This window comes from Herpailurus yagouaroundi, unplaced genomic scaffold (genome assembly GCF_014898765.1).
Source record: "Herpailurus yagouaroundi ecotype Mexico unplaced genomic scaffold, PumYag 161, whole genome shotgun sequence".
Classification (NCBI taxonomy): Eukaryota; Metazoa; Chordata; class Mammalia; order Carnivora; family Felidae; genus Herpailurus; species Herpailurus yagouaroundi.
The window spans coordinates 20,522,148-20,539,326 of NW_024412402.1; the positions used below are offsets into that span (position 1 = coordinate 20,522,148).

General features: G+C 39.9%; 1 protein-coding gene across 1 annotated transcript in view; it reads right to left on the reverse strand.

Moving 5' to 3' along the window:
- ARHGAP32 (Rho GTPase activating protein 32) overlaps positions 1-17,153 on the reverse strand; it is a 309,577-nt gene extending 292,424 nt beyond the window's left edge. Inside the window, exon 1 of the mRNA XM_040483526.1 lies at positions 17,115-17,153. The gene's annotated coding sequence lies outside the window, so the exon portion shown is untranslated. The remainder of the gene's footprint in view (positions 1-17,114) is intronic.
- Positions 17,154-17,179: the final 26 nt, after the last annotated feature.

Below are 17,179 nucleotides of genomic sequence, written 5' to 3' on the forward strand. Positions count from 1 at the left end.
AGAAGAGAAGAGAAGAGAAGAGAAGAGAAGAGAAGAGAAGAGAAGAGGAGAGAAATAAAATATAAAATAAAATAAAATAAAATAAAATAAAATAAAATAAAATAAAATAAAATAAAATCATATGGTTTTATGCACTTTGGTTAAGCTTTTAAAATGTCAGGTCAGAATGTATCCCAAGAGAGAATAAATAGCTGAACATACATGTGGGAACCTGTTTGTTTTCCCAAATGAGTCAACAACAAAGGCAGTTATTGTACACTAAAAAGAAATATACCAAAAAAGTAAATATAAATATATAATATTCCAAATATATTTTTTCTAAAAAAAGAAAAAACATTTTTAAAATCTAATTTAAAAAAGGGCAGAAGGGGATGCCTTGAGCAGAGCTTTAGGCGTTCTGCAAACATCTGATTTCAAGGTGTTCCTGTAAGTACATGATTACCTATTTTTAAAACTATAACAGGCACAAATTTAAAAAAAAAATTTTTTTATTCTTTATTTATTTTGGAGAGAGAGAGACAGTGAGACAGAGTGTGAGTGGGGGAGGAACAGACAGAGAGGGAGGCACAGAATTCGAAGCGAGATCCAGGCTCTGAGCTGTCAGCACAGAACCCAACATGGGGCTTGAACTCACAAACTGCAAGATCATGATCCCGAGCCAAAGTCAGACGCTTAACCAACTGAGCCACCCAGGTGCCCCTCAGGCACAAATTTTTAAAACCATAACACACACATGTTTTCAACACACTGGAAACAACAAATGCATGAACTCGTGTTATCATCCACTAGCTAAAATGGGTAAATATTATACATTTTCAGATGAATATATACTAACAAAATACTAATTAACAGTAGAAACACTGAAGGTCCATCTAAGATTTTGCTTTAGGAAAATAGGACTTTTGTTGCTAAGAGTTTCAAAATTACGGCTTAGTGCATAGAGTTGACAACCTATCAGAACTGGGGTGCACAGTTACTGATACTTATTCTCCTACCACATAAAAAAGACCTCACAACCCTAAAAACCTCTTTCATCTTACTGTACCAAATATAAATTACTTCAGGGTTAATTCTTTAAAAAAAAATGTGTTAATACTGTATCAGTCACATGTCTATGTCAATCACCTCATCTACAAAAACAGTACAAATACCCACATATTTGGTCAAATGATTTTCAACAACGGTGCCAAGACCATTCAATGCGGAAAGGGCAGTCTTTTCAACATGGTATTGGGAAAACTGGATGTCCGTATGCAAAAAAAAAAAAAAAAAAAAAATGAAATTGGACCCTTATACTATACAGAAAAATTAACTCAAACAGGATCAAAGATCCACAGAAAAGAGCTAAAATTATAAAACTCTAGAAGAGCACATAAGAAAAAACATCATAACACTTAATTGTTGGTGACTTCTTAGATATGACACCAAAAGGACAAGGCAACAAAACACAAAATCGATAAGCTAGACTTCATCAAAATTAAAAACTTTCTGTGCATCAAAAGACACTATTAACAAAGTGAAAAGGCAACCCACAGAATGGTAGAACATATCTGAAATCATGTATCTGGTAAGAGACTGATACCCAGAATGTATTTTAAAAACTCCAACGACTCAACAACAACATAAACCTGAATAAAAAATGGGCCAAGAACCTGAATCGATAGCTCTCCAAAAACTGATACACAAATGGGCAACAAGCATATGAAAAAATACTCTGTATCACTACCATTAGGCAAATGCGAATCAAAACCACAATGAGATACCACTTCATATCCATTAGGATGGCTACTAGCAAAAAAATAAAAATAATAGAAAATAACAAGTGCCGATGAGCATGTGGAAAAAAAACTGCCATGCTGGGTACTGCTGGTAGGAATGTAAAGTGGTACAGCTGCTGTAGAAAACGGTATGGCAGTTCCTCAAAAAATTAAAAACCGAATTACCATAGGAACCAGCAATTCTACTTCTTGGTACATATCTCAAGGACTGAAAGCAGAATCTCAGAGATGTCTGCACACTCCTGCTCACATCAGCGGTGTTCACAATAACCAGGAGGCGGGAGCAACCCAAGTGTCCGTCGATGAACAAGTGCACAAACAAAATGCGGTAGATACATACAGCGTGGTATTACTCAGCCTATAAAAGGAAGGAAATCTTGTCACATGCTACAGTATGGATGAAACTTACGGACATCATGCTAAGTGAAACAAGTCTGCCATGAAAAGAAAAACACTGTATGATTTCACTTATATGAGGCAACTAAAGTAGTCATTATTCATAGAGACAGAAAGTAAAATGGGGGTTTACCAGGGGCTGTTAGGAGGGAGAAATGAGTTGTGGTCTAATGGGCACAGAGAATTAGTTTTGAAAGAGGTAAAAGTTTTGGAGATCTGTTTCACAATGAGAATATACTTAACACTACTGAACTGAGCATCTAAAAATGGTTAGGATGGCAAATTTTGTTATGTAAATTTTACAATAAAAAAATTAGTATGAGTAACTAGTTCATGAGGCAACTGTGATGATTAAACCAGTAATACATGCAAGGGGCTTAGGAATAGTTCCTGGCATGTCAATAATACTTAAATAATGTTGGCAGTTGATAACATAAGACAGATATTTACCACTGAGTGAAACCAAATCCTGAACTGAGGATTATAAAGAAGAGCTCCTTGAAAAACAAGCAAGAGTAGTATACTAGTCCAGTAGGCATAGGGAACCTCTTATTCCTGGTTGGTGAGAGGTATACAATGAAATTCAAGTGTAAGGAGGTGGGATCAGCAATCTAGATCAAAGGAACACAAACTCAAGTCTGGGAAAGTTACTGTGAAGAAACTGGGAAAAGTGCTATGGTGACATTCTGGTCATATCTTGAAACTCAAAACCCAGCAAAAAGACAGTACTTATATCAGAATGCCAAGCAACCATTCCTTCAAATGTGTGCATTAAGCCACAAATACAACTCCTCAAAAATTATCCTGGCTAGTGAGTTAGTACACAAAAGTCAGCTTAGTTGCTCATGCTTCTTCACAAGCTTTTTTCTTCCCCCATCAAAAGTTCTAACAGAAATAAGCATTAAAACATAAAAAAAAAAAAAAAAAAAAAAAAATCTAATCTTCACCACTCAGAAAAGCCTTTTAGATTAAATCTCAGATTTTCTAGAACTGAAACGGATAAACATCATGCTCTCCTCTCACTGACCACCTGCTTCCAAGTAGGGAGGCAGACAGATTAAGAAAATAGGCTGTGAGGGCGTCTGGGTGGCTCAGTTGGTTGAGCATCCAACTTTGGCTCAGGTCATGATCTCAGGATTGGGGGTTCAACCCCCACATTGGGCTCACTGTTGTCAGCACAGAGCCCGCTTAGGATCTTCTGTCCTCCTCTCTCTCTGCCCTTCCCTTGCTTGTGCTCTCTCTCTCTCAAAAGTAAACATTTTAAAAGAGAGAAAGAATATGGACTGTGGAGGCAGAAGGAGCTTCGTATCACTCATACATCCTAATACCTATCATCATAATAGTCAGCTGAATACAAAAGCACCTACATATTCAAAGTAAAACCTGGACTACTTAAAACACTTAGAGCATGATTTCTTGACCTCAGCACTATTGACATTTAGACCAGATAATTCTTAGGGTGAGGAGAGAATATGTGCATGAGTAACATTAGAGAATTAGTTATTCTAAATATAAAAACATAAATCTGGGGGGCACCTGACTAGCTCGGCCCATGGAGCATATAATTCTTGATCTCGGGGTTGTAAGTCTGAGCCCCACATTGGGTGGAGAGATCATTTAAAAAATAAAATCTTTAGGGGTGCCTGGGTGGCTCAGTCGGTCACGCAGCCAACTTTGGCTCAGGTCACAATCTCATGGTTCGTGAGTTCAAGACTCACATTGGGCTCTGTGCTGACAGCTCAGAGGCTGGAGCCTGCTTTGGATTGTGTATGTGTGCGCCCCCCCCCCCCCACTCTCTCTCAAAAAAATGAATAAATGTTAAAAAAAAATTTTTTTTAATAAAATAAAATAAAATCTTTAGGGGCACCTGGGTGACCCAGTCAGTTAAGCATCTGACTCCTGATTTCAGTGCAGGTCATGATCTCACCATCATGGGATCAAGCCCCACATCAGGCTCTGCACTGGGCGTGGAGCCTCCTCAAGATCCTCTCTCTCTCTCTACCAACTTGTGGTCTCTAAGAATCTACTACTTTAAGTAAACCTCTAATATTCAAAACAAAATCTTTAAAAAAATAAAAATAAAATCTTTAAAAAAACAAAGAGTATAAATCTGGGAAACATCCCTTTCCCAGCCCGAATTAAATGTTTAGAAGTCATTTCCCAATACACATAGAGTAGCACTGAAGAAAACTTTGAGGTCAAGCACACCTAGACTTGAATTCTGAATCAATCCACCATTTCATTGTGTAACCTGAGCAAATGGCCACGGTTTTTTAAGATTAAAATAACTTTTGTAAAGATCAATACAAAATAGGTACTAAATAAAAGAGTAATAAATTTAGTTTTAAGTGCTAGCACTTTTTTTATCATAACTGCTTAATGAAAGAAATATTTCTAAGATGCACTGTACATTTTCCTGCCTTAATGTAATCTAACCTTTTATAAACAACTCATGGCAACCCTTCTGAACAAATATCACTATAGTAACTGCAGCTGACCCTTGAACAATGCAGGAGTTAAGGGTGCCTTAACTTTTGATTAGATACAACTTTTGACTCGCCAAAAACTTAACTGCTAATGTCCTACTACTGACCAGAAGTCTTACCAATACCACAGAGTCAATTAATATACATTTCGTGTGTTATATGTATTATATGGTATATTCTTTTAATAAACTTGAAAAAATGTTATTAAGAAAATCCTAAGAAAAATATGTTCACAGTATTGCACTGTATTTATTTTTTAAATCTGCACGTAAGTGGACCTGCACAGTTCAAACCCATGTGGTCCAAGAGTCAGCCATAAATATGACACTAATTAGGGACAAGAGCTATCAAAATGAATACAGAGAATCAAGGTTCAAAATGATGTGATCAATTAAATAGCCAAAGGAAAAACAAAAAACAAACAAACAAAAAAACTACTTCTTCATGGGATTAAATGTAAAACAGTCTTTAGGTTAAAAAGTATCAACAAAGGCAGACGACCTAACAGAAGTTGGAATAGAAAAACTCTAAAAGAATGTAATTGCCTGCATGCCCTAAATGAACCAGAAGTGATAGGCTGTCCAAAAAAAATAGATTAAAGCCAATTTGGGTTAGTAGAGAGGATATACCAAAATAAGAGTCAGAAGAATGGAGTCCTATTTTCGACGCCCTACTTGACTGAGAATATGTGGCTAGATTAAGCCATGTAACCTACATCTACAGCCTCCTTAATAAGAAAGGTACAAACCTACTGTGACACCTCCAACATTGTCAAGCAAACCAAATAATGTTATAAAAAATGTTAAAGCTATATGCAAAACACTTTATACTATGAGACCTGCATAGTTACCACCCATCAGTCTAGAGCAGAGTTTCCCAATCTTTTTCACTTATGACACGTACAGGAAACGATAGGACCAGTAGAGACTACTGAGACAAATGGGCCATGCTGCTAGTGGCCAATAATGATCAGCCTAGAAGCCCTTACCACTCTGTCACTGATCATCCTCTGTAAGGATTCAGGAAATCAGTCTGTCTGGCCCATCTGCAACAGATCCAAAGCACTGTCTGGCACACTGGTTAAGAAGTTCTAATTAAAACAACACGTCTAATGTGGAGCACTGTTAAGAGGGAATGTAACACTTTCCACAATAGCCAGCTGTGGCAAACAATAAAGACCAAAGTGGGACTGTGACAGAACAGTACTACCTTGGACCTAAGAAATCAGTACCCCCATTCTAGGCCTTGGAGGGCCATGCACTGGCCTCCTGCTGGCCACACCCTTGACCATGAGGCCAGTTACACTCAGGGCCTAAAAGTATACACAACTGAAGCCGACACACCCCAGCCTCCTCTTACCCAGGACCCCAGAATCTCCTATTTAGTGGTCTGCTCAGGCCTCTTCTCCAAGTTGGTCCTCCCAAGGGCAGATGATTCGACTATTAGTATTTACAGCCCCAGGCCCAAGAGATGGTCAAAAGGTTGCTATGTGGGGCGCCTGGCTGGCTCAGTTGGGAGAGCATGTGACTCTCGATCATGGGGTCTTGAGTTTGAGTCCACATTGGGTGTAGAGATTACTATAAATAAATAAATAAACTTTAAAGAAAAAAAGTTGCTGTGTGTAAGGTATGTGGTGATGTATAGGCTGTAAGTCCACACATGTGCAAGTACAAAGTCCCTCATGCAAGGAGCCTGGGATGAAAAGAGGAGGTCAGGTTAGAAGTTCATTCTTTACACTTCAGTATGTTATAGAGTGAAACACAGAGGAGTCTGAGAATTCCCTGTTTGACTCTGATTTTAGGTCATTATGAAGTTTTATTTATAAAGGTAGGCAACAGAACATCTTTATCAGCAAGCTCGATTTGTAACTTGTAAATTTTTAGACATATGGCATATGGACTTTCTTTTGGATTCTTGCCATGAGTCCCAGAAATGTTAGGGATGGGCCTGGAAGAGAATCTGAATCCCTTGTCATATGAGGAATAGTTGAAGAAAAGTAGTACATTTAGCCTGGAAAGAGAAAATGCTGGTGGGAAGATAAAAGAACCAGCCATTTTTCACATGACAGCTAAAGAGCTATCATGTGAAAAATAAAGCAGATCTGTGTTGTGTTGAAAATGCAAGGACGTACATTCCATTTTAACATAATGAGTAATTTTTAAACAAGAAAAACTCTTTTTTAAAAAGAGTTGGGCAGTCATATAACTGAGTTTTCAGACACTACAAACACAGAAGTAGAGGGCAGATGATTATTTTCCAAGGAATTCTGATTTTGGAGAAGGCCAAGACCACATTTTCCCTAGAAGCCTATGTAACTGCAATATTCAATAATCCTATGAACATGGAGCTTATGAAGTATGCAGAGACAACTGGTAAGAAACATAAGGCAAAGTGAAAGAAAGCTTAACCTGAGATAACCTTTCTGTCTTAAAAGTCCCTGCTGTCTGCTTACTCTTGTCATGTGCCTCCTCACAAAAAGAGAGGTAAATTCCTCTGTTCTACAAAAGAAGGAACATATCTCAACATAATAAAGGCCATACATGACACACCTACAGTTAACCTCAGACTGGAAGTGCTGGCTAGAGCTATCAGGCAAGAAAAAGAAAACAAGGTATCAGAATTGGAAAGGAAGAAGTTATCTCTAGACTTAATCAAAAACCGTTAGGGGCGCCTGGGTGGCGCAGTCGGTTAAGCGTCCGACTTCAGCCAGGTCACGATCTCGAGGTCCGTGAGTTCGAGCCCCACGTCAGGCTCTGGGCTGATGGCTCGGAGCCTGGAGCCTGTTTCCGATTCTGTGTCTCCCTCTCTCTCTGCCCCTCCCCCGTTCATGCTCTGTCTCTCTCTATCCCAAAAATAAATAAACGTTGAAAAAAAAAATTTTTTCAAAAACCGTTAGATCTAATCAACGAATTCAGTAAAGTTGCAGGATACAAAGTCATTAGACAAAAATCAGTAGCTTTTCTATACACTAACAACAAAATTTCTGAAAAAGAAATAAATCAATTCCACTTATAATAACACCAAAACAATAAAGTACTGGGGCACCTGGGTGGCTCAGTCGGTTTAAGTGTCTGACTTAGGCTCAGGTCATAATCTCATGGTTCTCAAGTTCAAGTGCCACATCGGGCTCTGTGCTGACAGCTCTGAGCCCACAGCCTGCTTCGGATTCTGTGTCTCTCCCTCTCTCTGGCCCTCCCCTGCTTGCGCTCTGTCTCTCTCTCTCTCTCTCTCTCTCTCAAAAATAAATACACATTTAAAAAAAAATTTTTTTTAACAATGAAATACTTACACATAAATTTTACTAAGAAGGTAAAAGATCTCTCACTGAAAACTATAAGACACTGATGAAAGAAATCAAAAGACACAAATAAATGGAAAGGTAGCCCATGGACTGGAAGAATACTGTTAAAATATCAATACTACCAAAAGCCATTATTCTAAAGGCATGTTTTACAGTAGCAGGCAAAACACCCCTGAAATTTATATGAAACCACAAAAGATCTCAAAGAGCCAAAGAAATCTCCTACGAAAGAAGAACAAAAAAGGAGGTATCACACTTCCTAATTTCAAGCTATACTGTAAAGCTATAGTCACCATAGTAATCTAAAGCACAAGCAACAAAATCAAAAATAAACAAATGAGACTACAAAACTAAAAAGCTTCTACACAGCAAAAGAAACGATCAAAGTAAAGACAGAAATGAAAAAATATACTTACAAAGCATATATATGATAAGGGGTAATATCCAAAACATAAAAAACTTGTACAACTCAATAGCAAGCAAGCAAATAAATGACCCAGTTAAAAAATGGGCAAAGCCCCTGAACAGACATTTCTCCAAAGAAGATCTATGAAAGGCCAACAAGTACATGAACATGTTCAACATCAGTAGTCACTAAGGAAATGCAAATTAAAACCACACCTACGAAATCTTACCTCACACCTATTCAAACGGCCACCATCAAATAGATAAGAGATTACAAATGCTGGCCTGGATGTGGAGAAAAGGGAGCCCTTGTACACTGCTGGTGGGACTGCAAGCTGGGATAGCCACTATGAACAACCGTGTGGGATCCTCAAAAAAACTAAAACAGCACTACGATATGATCCAGCAATTCCACTTCTGGGAACAGATCCAAAGGTAACAAAAACACTAGCTGCAAAAGATATCTGTACCCCCACATTCACTGCAGCATTATTTATAATAACCAAGACATGGAAACAACTTAAGTGTCTATCAATAGATGAATGGATAAAAAAGCTGTGGTGTATGTATACAATGCAGTATTATTCAGCCATTTAAAACAACAACAACAACAACAACAACAACAACAACAACAAGGAAACTCACCAGTGGCAACAACATGGATGGACCTCAAGGGCATTATGCTAAGTGAAATAAGTAAGAGAAAGACACATACTCTAAGATCTCAGCTATATGTAAAATATTCGAAAAACTACATTACATTTAAAAGCCCCAAACTCATAGAAAGAGAAAATTTTTGGTTGCTGGAGGTGGGAATGGGGGGGGGGGGGAGGAGAAATTGAAGGAAGGTGGTAAAAAGTACAAACTTCTAGTTATAAGATAAATAAGTACTAGGGATGTCACGCAAACAGGACAACAACAGCTGACACTGCTGTGGGATATATCGGGAAGGTGTTCCTAAAAGAGAGCTTTTTTTTTTTCTTTTCTTTTTATTATGTCTATATGAGATGAATGTTAGCTGAACCTATTGTGGTAATCATTTCACAACATACATAAACCAAAACGTCATGCTGTATTTAGTTTAAGCCTAAACTAATACAATGATGTCAATTATTTCTCAATAAAACTGGGGGAAAAAAACAATTTCAGTAGAGTGCTCAAATGGATCAAGCCAAAGAAGAGAATATGGGGAGCCTAGGTGGCTCAGTTGATTAAGCGTCTGACTTCGGCTCTGGTCAGGATCTCACAGTTAGTGAGTTCAAGCCCTGCATTGGGCTCTGCACTGGTGATGCAAAGTCTGCTTGGGATTCTTTCTCTCTCTGCCCCTTCCCCACTTGCATTCTCTCTCTCTCTCAAAATAAATAAATACACTTAAAAAGAAAAATAAGAGAATAAGTGGTGAGAAAGTAGACACAGCCAATATAAACAACTGTTGCTGAAAAGCGATCAAAGAAATTGGGCGACAGCTGAAATGAATCATAAGGTGGAGGAGAGGGTAATGTAGAGAAATGATGTATTCAGTTAAGATATTAGTGGCTCAAACAAGATAGAATTTTATTCCTCTCTCACTTAACCATCCGAAGATAAATGAGTAGTTCAAGGCTAGTAGATGGCTCTGCTCCACGAGATCATCCAAAGACTCGTTTTATTGATCCTTCTCCCACTAAATGTTGCTCTCACCTGTAATGGTAACATGCATCAGCACCACACTGTCCTCAGCAAAAGGGGGAAAGAGGAAGTAGAAGGAAACTAGCTTCCTAAGGCCATTACCCAGAAATCACACACATCACTTCTGGTCACATCCATTTAGCCAAAACCTAGTCAGATGGCCACACCTAGCTATAAGAGAGGAAATGTAGTCTAGCTGGGCAGTCATGTGCCCAGATAAAACTTGAGGGTCCTGTTACTGAAAGGGAGCCACAAACAATGGCATTTGGTGAATCATTAATCATTGCTACTGCAAGTAATATGAAGCATGCCAGCATACAAAAAGAGATGATCTAGTAAGGAGAGAATAATTTAGGGAAGAAAATAAGTGCAGAAGTGAAGGCCTTAAGAAGGCAGAAATGAAGGAGATCCAAGGCACAAATTTATTGCCGCAGAAGCAGGGACCCTTGTGTCTTGCCACTTCTCACATGCTTGACTTTTCAGAAGAAAAGTTGTCCCTTGAATGCATTTCCAGGAAGTTTAAGTAATTCTTTCCCAGCGTCTAGTAAATCAAGCTATTACACAGAATGAGCGTAAAAATCTGGCCTGGAATGAGCAATTCACATGGGTTGTCTCCTGACAGGCTGATTCAAACAGTTGCTTCTCTGTCAAAGAGAAGATGATCAAGTTTTAGAGCTGGAGGGAGTCTACAAGACTCATTTTACAAATGTTCAAGACCACAAAGTATCCTCTTCAATAGTACATCCCCAAGTCCTCAAATTGCCACATCAAGGATCATCCCATTGTCTTTCTGCCTAATCTTTTATAATATTCTTTTTCATAATACAGTTATCTTCCCAATGAAATGAACACTTCCTGAGAGACTCAATGCCACCTTTTTTAATATCTATTTTGCACTTTATCTAGCAAGATGCAAAATACATAGTATGCACTCAATGGATACTTTTCAGTCCATTGATAAAAGAGATTTGGTTCCCCTCATCCTACTGGAGCCACCATTGCTACTGAATCTGGAAGACCACCAAATATAAAGCAACTAATAAGGACTGTCATGTTTCACTTGGGTAGGTCAATGCAAACTGGGCAAGTGCGAGAGAATGGGTCCTATTTTTTCAAAAAATTAGAGAATCAAGGAATTTTGAAACAAGAAAGGCTATCAGAGAGACCCCTAGTCTGACCCCTCACTTCAGAAATAAGGAAAATAAGGTTCAGAGACAGGAATTACTTGTCCAGAGTCACAGACTGTTTATAGCAGAGCCAGACAAGAACCCAAGTCCTCTGACTTCGAGTTGAAATCTCCTTCTTTGTTAAAGGTTACTTCACTTTTTGGTCTGTGTTTAACACACCGGGAAATATAGTGAACTTCACATAATACGTTCTTCAAAACTGTTGAAAATGCTACTCATCTTAAAGTCTTTTGGGGCACCCAGGTGGTTCAGTTGGTTGAGCGTCTGACCCTTGATTTTGGCTCAGCTCATGATCTCAAGGCCATGGGATCAAGCCCCACATCGGGCTCCATGCCCTCTCTTCCCTCTGCCCCTCTCCCCCACTCACACGCTCTTTCTCTCTCTGAAATAATAAATGAATGAATGTGTGAGTGAATGAATGAATGTCTTTTTACCACACATCTCTCCAAAGAGGAACAGGATTTAATATTTCCATCCTACACACACAGTAATAAAAACAGTGAAGATCAAGCCTTGCCCAAGATTACAAGGCTGAACCCCAGATAATAAAGATTTTACTATTTAAAGGCAAAGAAACAGAATACCTGCTTTAGAATTCTTACCCAGGAAAAGGTGCTTTTCTTTTCTGATAGAGACAACATAAACATATCATAACACTTCCATAATGCACGGGTCATGCATGCTTTTCCTCTCGATGCTTTCCAACCTCTACAACCTCCAATACTAATGCACATTATAATCCACAGGATAAAATAAGGTACTAAATGGATATATGACTGTAAGTCAAATAATAAGATCTCTCTGAAAACCAGAATTCTACTTCTACTCTGAACACTCTGGTCCATATATTTGTTATGGGAAATGAAACCAAACACCTTATTTATTTCTCATTTCCTTTTACCTTCCTTTTATCTCCTTTCAATACCAGGCCCCCTTGTCCAGGAATACTGTGAAACTGCATCTATTTTATCAGATCTTTATATTTTACTACCTTGGCGAATATTTGCTCTCAAACTTCATCTCTCTAGATAGTCAATCTCTGGTTGTTTTTTCTGTGTTAACCTCAAGAGGAAATACTGAGGTGCTACAAACAGAAGCCTGAACTTCACTTTTCCAGGTACTGCTGCTCTACAGTTTTATCGGAGAGCCCCTCTGCTTCCATCCCCCTTTTCTACCAAGGACAGTGTGGGAATATTAATGTCCTCCCTTATCTCCCTTGGATCATCCCACTGCACTTAAGCATCATTCAAGGCAGAAACTGCACATTTGTAGGAATGCAAGAGCCACAATGATCCCAATTCTGTTTTGTTCAACTCAGAACAATGACCTTTATTTGCTCACTCTTAATTTGGTATTCATGTTAAATAAACCAGCACTTGAAGTTGAGAAGCACATCCAATTTCTCAATTGTAAGATAATTTAAACCAAATACTTCAAAAAACAGCCTAATATCAAAGCCTCTAGACAGTAAACTAGGTCTACCTTTAGAAAAAAAATATTAAGGGGCACCTGGGTGGCTCAGTCGGTTGAGTGTCCGACTTTGGCTCTGGTCATGTTCTCGCAGTTCGTGGGTTTGAGCCCTGCATCGGGCTCTGTGCTGACCGCTCAGAGCCTGGAGCCTGCTTGGGACTCTGTGTCTCCCTCTCTCTCTCTGCCCCTCCCCCACTCGTGTTCTGTCTTTCTCTGTCTCCCAAAAATAAATAAAAGTTAAAAAAATTTTAGAATAAAATATTAAGTTTTATTATTTCAACTCTGAACAGGATGTTAATAGGGATGCTAATGCAAATCATAAGGAAAATTTAGAGTGTCATATACATGTAAGAAAAGTTATCTAACACCGTGGCCTCATTAAGATAGGTTTTTCTCACATATCTCTCGAGAGAAAGAAAGAAAGAAAGAAAGAAAGAAAGAAAGAAAGAAAGACCAGTACCAAATGAGAAGTGGTATTTAACTTCAGTTTGCAACATAGAACAGTATCAGGGAATGGTCAAAAACCAGGATCTCCAAAAAACAGCTGAACTTTCTTTCCATCCATTCTTAATCATCTAAATAAGCAAGTGATTAATAAAACTACAGTACAATATATGGGAAATTTCTCAAGTTATTCCAATTATCAGTCGTGAACTAAACTAATGGTTTCAGTGAAGGAGAAAATTCTGTAACGAGCAGCATACCGCTCAGGAAAACAACTCTACAATACAGGGGCAAAGGTGGCCTACGATATTTCAGGCATAGTGTTTAGCCACCACCATCATAATCATCGATAACTCACTGAGTGCTTACTATATGCTTATGCTGTGTTAAGCACTGACAAGTGCCACTTCATCTAATCAACAGTACAACTTCTAAGACAGATTCTAGTGTCACTGTGAATCAAGGAGGTAACTGAGGCACCAAGACATTAGTCTGCCCTGGATCAAAGTTTGTAAGTATCGCAGCTGGCATTCGAACTTAAGACTACATGGCTCCAAAGCAGAAATTAGAGTCTTTCAAGGGGTCTTAACCCCTGTAATGCTATGACAGGAAATAAGGCATATGCTAAGTAAAGCAAAAATGTCCAAGTCCTAAATCAGGGGTTGGCAAACTTTTTCAGTAAAGGGCCAGAAGATAAATATTTTAGGCTTTGCCAGCCATACTGTCTCTGCTGCAAGAACTCTGCTGTTGCACTGCCAATGTAGCCACACACAATACATAAACAAATGAGCAAGACTGTGTTCCAATAAAACTGTATTTATGGACACTGATATTTGAATGTCATATAACTTGTACACGTTATGAAATGTCTTTTTTGATTTTTTTCCTATTATTTAAAAGTTTTTAAATCATTCTTAGCTCATAGGCCATACAAAAAACAAACTGTGGGCCACATTTGGCCTACAGACTGAATTCTGCCAACTTCTATAATAAATGAGGCAGACAAATATAAAATATTTTTTTTACTCAACCCTTCTCACAAATCCTAACTTGTAACTTCTTTCAGAATTTAGGCACCTGGGTGGCTCAGTCAGTGAAGCATCTGACTGCTGACTTCGGCTCAGGCCATGATCTCACAGTTTGTGGGATGGAGCCCCACATCAGGCTCTGCACTGACAGCAAGGAGTCTGCTTGGAATTATCTCATTCCCCCTCTCTCTGTCCCGTGCACACACACTCTTGCTCTCGCTCTCTCTCTCTCTCAAAATAAACATTTAAAAAAATAAAATAAAGAAGCTTAAGTCTCAATAAGCTTGACATCTGTCCCAGAATAATCAAAATTTCCAAAGAATACAAAACTATAGGTACTACGTATGGATTTCCTAAGAATGAGAAAGAATCACAAAATTTTGGAAGTGGAAGAAATCTAACACATTCTCATTCCTCATGCACATTTTCTAAAATTGATGTTAACATACTGAAAACAATTAAATAGTAAATTTATACATAATAACAGTAATACCTTACGTGTATAAAATATTTTACAAAGCAGTTTCACATCCTCTCATCTCATCCTTCACAACAACTCTGTAAGGAAGACAATGCGAGCCCCCTCATCTCTGTTTTACACCTAAGGAAAACAAGCTCGGAAATGTAAATACCTTTCCCAAAGAAGGAACCAGGCCACACAGCTACGAAGCGGCAGAATTGCAACCATGACCTGATGTCAAGGCCTGCTGTCTCTTAACTACTTCCATGGACATCAGGTTTCATGTTAACAGGTGAAATCCTAAATTCTCAAGAATATTAACCATTATCTATAAATACAACATAATACAACCTTTAAAATACATTGAACAACATTCATCTTGTTCCATTTTTCTTCTGCCACCACAGTCTTCTGAAGAAAACAGGTGCTACTCCTTGACATTTGTTAAATGCATTTACAGTCAACAGTGAATCTATATATACTATGCAGACAATATACCCAGGCCAGCTGGGAAAAGGGAAACACTGCTGAATAAGACATCTAAAGACAGAATAAGGGAAAGAGAATGGGAGGTGGAGATGAATGTACTGCCATTAAAGTCTCACCCAACTGATGACTGGAATATGATGTGGGGGTTGGGAAAAGAAAATAAAAGGAACATAACAACTGGAATTCAAACCAACATCAAAGACTCTAACGACAGTTGAACCTGCCTGGCTGCTTCCTAGTCACTCCCTCGAAAACAAAACAGTTATATAACCGGGGAAGGTTCTTCCAACTAACATTTCCTCTCTGGCCCACTTACACTTTATCGCCCACCTCAATGTGCACGACCATACAGTAAACTGGGCCTCCACGCCAGCTATGGCAGGACAAGTCTCTGTCCAAAGTGCTGCTTTATTCCATGGGCTGCTTATAGGGACGATGGTATGAAGAAGACACGGTTCCAAACTCACCCCATTCTAGAGACTTGTTCTATAAAGAATCACCACATACCCAATTTTAGGAATGAAGTAGATACCAGATATTCCTGTAAATGGACATTACAACACCATAATGTCTCCTCTTCACGAGCAGCCCTAATGAAAAGAATTCATACCAATGAGTACTTGAAAACTCTGAGGTCATGTTGTGGCAGCAGTTAAGCTTCTATTTTCTTCACTCTCAAGTCCAAGGAGCAAATAACAAGACTCCGAGTTAGATGTCAATTTACACCATAAGGAAAAATATACTAAAGAATTATAACCATCACTCCCCAAACATATTACAACAAATCCTATTACTGAATCAAACTAGCACATTATCTGGACTCTAACAGCCACTGTCCCCCAGTACCATATGCTTTTCCTTCTTCCAATATAAATATGAATATGGACAACGTTTAGAAAAGCAACCAGTGTATCAGAAGTTATTCCCATTCAGACGGACTTGAAAGGTCTAAATCTGTGCCAAATAAAACTCGGAAAGAATGGAAAATAAAAGAGATGCTGACAACAATGCAATGTGGCTCAGCTGCCAGCTACCCACGTAGCATCACGCACCGCCCCAAGCACTTTAAAAGCAGATTGCAATTCTGCATGGAGATCAAAATTATAATTATCCAAATTCTATTTCCTAAAAGATAACTACTAAACTGCATCCCAAGCATCCTGCTGTGAGTCTTCTCCCCTCCACCTTCTTTAAGCTTCAGCAACAGAAGGTTAAGTTATCAAGGGTCCAGAAGTAGACTAAAGCTACGACATCAGGTTTGACTTTCCCTCCCTACCGATACTTGTGATCTATTTGCGAAAACCTTTCCCATATTTACTCAAGTCAACAAAATGAGAAAGGCCCAATACGGTGAGCTCGGGACGGGGGCTGGGGAGGGCACTAAGTCACCAGTTTCGTCCAATATGTAGCGGCAACTTCAGCCAATTAGAAAGATGAGAGGGAAAACTCCAAGGTAGTCCCTGCGAGCAGAGACGGCTCGCCCAGCCTGCCCCACGCACACCGGGGGGCGGGCACCGCGAGGTCGCCCGTGGGCAGCAGCGGAGGGAAACGCTCCAGCGGCGGCTCCTCTGGGAGCGCCCGTGTCCCCAGAGCCCCCACTCAGCTATTCCCTGGGAGTCACGGCTCCTGCTGGACTTGAGCCTCAGCCGCGAAGCACTGCAGCAGGCCAGAAATCCGTCCGAACCCCTGGTCCGCCCAGGCCGGGGGGGGGGGGGGGGGGGGGAGGGGGGGACTTGGGGATTCGAGCGCGGGAGGCGGTCGGCCCAAAGCGCGGTCCACCCCGGGAGGCTGGGGAAATGAGTCCGGGCGGGGGGGGGGGGGGGGAGCCGTGGGGAGGGGGGGTCCGGGGGAAACCCGAGATGGTCTTCTAAGAACATTCGATCCGGAACCTTTACTTTAAAAAGAATTTATTCTAAAAAGGCAAGCAAGGCCCCCGCAGCTTTCCCTGCGGCGCCTGCCCACGTCACCCGAGCCCCCGGCCCTCCCGCGGCCCCCGCCTTACCGAGCCCCGCGGCCCCGCCGCGCCGCCGCGGCGTCGCTGCGCCCCGCTCGCCGCTCCGTGTCTGC